Here is a 4,894-nt window from a genome sequence, read left to right as displayed (position 1 = left end):
ATAATTGTTGTGATGTTTCTTATATTCTTCCTAATATTTATGATTGTTAGTATCATGTTAGGGCTAAAGATTTGATTTTTATTGCTTAGTGACATGCTAGGGTTTGTTATTAATCTTGTTAGTATCATGCCTAGGATCTTGCTATTATTATGCTTTAACATGAACATGATTATGATTATAATTATTATAATTGATGATTATGAATATTATTATTATTATTTTGATGATGATTATTTTATTTATGATGATTGTGATTATTATAATGATTATTTATTATGTTGCTTGATTCTTATTTATTGTTATTGCTTGATCACACCTTTATTGCATGTTTAAAGGGAATTGGTACTTGTAATCGCGCTTTATAAGATATTTAAAAATCTTGTTAGGGTTAATTGTGATTATAATTTCAAGTGATCGCCAATAATAGTTTGTTTGTGCATTAATATTCAACCAACATAGATAAACAGGTTTAGGGTTAATCCTATTGATTGCATGTTAATTAGAAAGCGCACATGAATACGATCAGAATAAAGTAGAGGCCTATTATTAGGGCAGGTTCAATCTCTTTTAGGTTGGATTTGTACCGACATCCCCGAACCCTTATTTGGTTCTAGACCTTATGGAGTTGACGATCTCTTGGATCGTTAAGGGGTGTAACCTTCACCTCGTGAACGGTTTACAAGTTCCTAAAAAAACTTGTTGGCGACTCTTTTGCTCTATCTTCTTCCCTTTTGGACGCCACCGTACTTTAAACTATGATCACAGTGGGGTTCGAGCTAGTGGGATTTAAAGGCTTGAAATTATTCCCTACATTAGGTCGAGGTCTTAACTAGTTTCATTGATGAGTGTCGATGTTGCTCATTTAAAAAAGATTTTCTAAAAAAAATTAAAGATATTATTTTACAAAAATATTATATGGCAGCTAAGGCTATAAAGTTTGGTATATTTAGTTTCCTTAAATCAAGAGTAGATTCGGAAGTCGCTCGAGTAGGGTTTGTGTAAGTCCCTCGCTAAGGTTTGCGTACATTTTTCCCCTGTTTCGTCAATCTCATATAATTTCCACCTAATTTTTAGAGCAATTGCCATTGTTGATTATGATTTCAAGCATTCTACAAGTATGAAGGACCTTTAGTGAAGGATTACGAACAACCATGAATATTCTCTGTTGGAACTGCAGAGGGGTGGGCAACCCTCAAGCAGTTAGAGTGCTTAAACGATGGTGCTCATGCTACGCCTCGGAGATACTTTTTATTTCTAAAACTAAAATAAATAAAATCGAGTCGGAGATATTGAAAGATAGGCTTGGTATTGACAGTGCTCAAGGTATTAGTAGTATTAGTTTGGCTGGAGGTTTGTACTTGTTTTGGAATAGTGATTCTATTACTTTTTCTTTAGTCTTGATATCTCAAAACCATATTTTTGGTGATATACCAGTTTTTAAGGGAAAGTTATGGAGGTTTGTTGGTTTGTATGGGTGGCCGGAGTCGGGGAACAAATGCAAAACTTGGCAACTTTTGCGTGATTTGTCATTTGATTTCGAGGGGCCTATATTGATTGGGGGTTATTACAATTAAATTTTGAGCTATGATGAGAAGGTAGGTGGACCTTATTCGGTGAGGAGGGAAACCAATTAGTTTAGAGCTGCTCTGGAAATTGTAAGTTACGTGACCTTGGGTTTAAGGGGCAGTGGTTTACATTATGGGAGAAGGGATTGACTGAGCGCACAATGAATGTCTTGACAGATTTTGTGGAAACTAGGACTGGTGTAGCATGCTCCTGGAGGCCTCAGTCGAACATTTGGTTCATGTCAAATCAGACCATTCTGCCATTCTTGCTAGACTTAAGAGACCAAAGAAGAAGCGTAAGAGAGGGAAGAAGAACTTTAAATTTTAGACGGCTTGGCTTCTTGATTCTTCTTGTGATCTTGCTTTTCGTGAAGCTTGGGGAGGGTCTGCTGGGCGCCCCATTGCCGAGAGATTGGAGATTTTGCTGCATGCTCTTAGAATGTGGAGTGGTAAAAAAATTGAGAATATTGAGCGACAAATTGATGACACGAAAAAGGCCTTGAAGGATGCAAAGGGTGAGATGTTTCGAAGGATAATATTCATCTATGTTTGACTCTGGAAGCAAGGCTTAAGGAATTTGCGGAGAAACAATAGGCTTATTGGTATCTTCGTTCTAGAGTTTCTGAAATTAGGGATGGAGACCGTAACACAAAATATTTTCATCATAAGGTATCCCAGCGACGAAAACGAAATGAAATTAAGGGGCTCTTCAATGAGAATTGGGATCGGAAGGAAGAGGAAGAAGACTTTGAGGATATTGCTAAAAATTCTATACTAACCTTTTCTCATCCTCGTGGCCTGGTTCCAATGACATTGAAAGAGTTTTAGAGGCCATCTCACCGAAAATTTTTGATGATGATAATGCTGCTCTACTATGGCCTTATACTAAAGATGAGATTTATGCGGCTATTTGTGATGTGCATCCATGCAAAGCTCCGGGACCTAACGGATTTCACGCCATATTTTATCAGAAAATTTGGCACGTGATCAGGGATGAAGTGTTTAGTGTGGTTAGCAGCATTTTACATGGTATGTGCTCCTCTAAGCCAATTAATAATACGCACATTGCTTTATTTGATTCCGAAAACCAAGTCTCTTATGCATATGTCAGAGTTCCGTCTCATTGCTTTGTGTGATGTAATTTATAAAATTGCATCAAAAGCCATAGTTATGCGTCTCAAATCCATACTCCCAAATGTTATATTTGAAAATCAAAGTGCATTTGTTCCTGGGACACTTATTATGGATAATGCTTTGATTGCAATTGAGGTGTTTCATACTATGAAAAAACGAAGTAAGGAGAAGAAAGGGACTATTGCCCTAAATCTTGACATGATCAAAGCATATGACAGAGTCGAATGGTCATTTCTAAAAAAATTGTTGCTGAAAATTGGCTTCGCTAATCAATGGGTAAGACTTGTGATGGATTATGTCTCGACTGTCTCTTATTCTTTTATCATAAACCGAAATGTTGCTGGTTCGGTTACACCATCTAAGGGATTGAGACAGGGAGATCCTCTATCTCCGTACCTCTTTATTATGGTTGTAGATGCGTTTTCGGCTCTTATTCTAAAAGCGTCGGATCATAGACTAGTTCATGGTGCAGGAGCTAGTAGGAAAGAGCCTAAAATCACTCATCTCTTTTTTGCTGACGACGGTTTGCTATTTGCAAGGGCCAACCGTGAGGAATGCTCAAGGATAGTTGAAATTCTAAACTCAAATGAAGCAGCATCCGGGCAGAAAATTAACAATGAAAAATTGGAGGTTTCCTTTAGCAAAGGCGTAAAGATGTCAAAACAAGAAGAAATAGTTGATTTACTTAAGATGCGACTTGTTAACAAGCACGACAAGTATCTTGGCATCCCCTTTGTAATTGGAAGATCAAAGAGAATGGTTTTACAGCCTTGAAAGATAGAGTTTGGAAGAAGTTACAGGACTACAAGGAGAAACTACTATCAAGAGCAAGGAAGGAGGTTCTTATAAAATCAGTTATCCAAGCTATTCCGACTTACCTAATGGGAGTCTACAAATTGCCAAACAGTGCTATTGATGAGCTCCGTTCACTTACGATAAATTTTTTTTAGGGTAATTCGGATAGTAGAAATAGAGTGCATTGGATTAACTGGGATGCTCTTTTTAGACCGAAGTGTTCAGGTGGAATGGGCTTTCGGGATCTAGGGGTTTTCAATGAAGCATTACTTAGAAAATAGGCCTGGAGACTCATCTCTAATCTTGATTCCCACTTTGGGCGAGTGATGAAGGGCAAGTACTACCCTGATTTTTTGGAGTCGTCTTTGGGGTTAAATTGCAGCTATTCTTGGCATATTATTTGGAGTTCAAAGTCTCTTGTGAAGGAGGGTCTTATATGGCGAGTGGGGGACGATTCGAAATTTAAAATATTTGAAGACCCATGGCTTGCTGATGTGGGAGGTTCACATTATCTCCTACTGTCGAAGGACTCTCTATGGTCAAAGATTTGATTTATGTGAGTACTAGGGACTTTGAGCTACTCTCGACATTCTTTGTTGAAAGGGATGTTAAATGCATTTTGGCAATTCCTCTGAGCCCTCGTGAACCCAAAGATCTGCTGACTTGGGCGTTTTTTGTGGATGGCATTTACTCGGTTAAAACGGCTTATATGTTGGGTAAGTCATGTAACTTGGACGAATTTCACCAAGTTTGGGTTCTAATGTGGAACCTTGACACAACCCCGAAGGTTAAGAACTTCTTATGGCGAGTCTGCACTAAATCTTTACCAACTTGCTCACTTCTCCACCACACCACACACATGAAGGAAACGATTGCTGCCCTCCTAGCACGTCTGAAACACTGCATCACACCTTCTTTGGCTGCCTTGTTGTTCAAGATCTCTAGCATGAATGTGGTTGTTCTGAGCTTGTATTTAATGACCTTAATTTTGATTTTAAGCGTACTCTGCTAGATTGGATGAAGATTAATGCAAAAAGTGCCTTGTTGGGGTTGCAAAAAGTTCGAACAAGGCCATTGTAGAGCACTTGACCTTGTGGGAGAGACCCCGAAAACAAGTTATATGAAAGGTCTCCATAAGAGAGCTCAAAGGATAAGTTTGTGATTGGACCTGTAAGATGATTGTGGGACAAATTTAGTCCAAAAAACTTCATGTTCCAAAACCATTCTGGCAAATCCCCTGAAATCCCTGTATTCGAAAGGTCCATGAAAATGAGCTGTTTTTGTGATTGAATCCATTGAGGAATCTGGCTTTCAATTCTACAGAAACTTAACTGAAGTTCATCGAGTTGAAATGGAGGTTTCCAGTCAGAAGTAAGATTCAAGATCAATGAGTTGAAGCG

This window comes from Chenopodium album, chromosome 2 (genome assembly GCF_948465745.1).
Source record: "Chenopodium album chromosome 2, dcCheAlbu1.1, whole genome shotgun sequence".
In the NCBI taxonomy this organism is placed as follows: Eukaryota; Viridiplantae; Streptophyta; class Magnoliopsida; order Caryophyllales; family Amaranthaceae; genus Chenopodium; species Chenopodium album.
The sequence above is the reverse complement of the archived record's forward strand: the minus strand, read 5'-3'. Positions refer to the sequence as shown.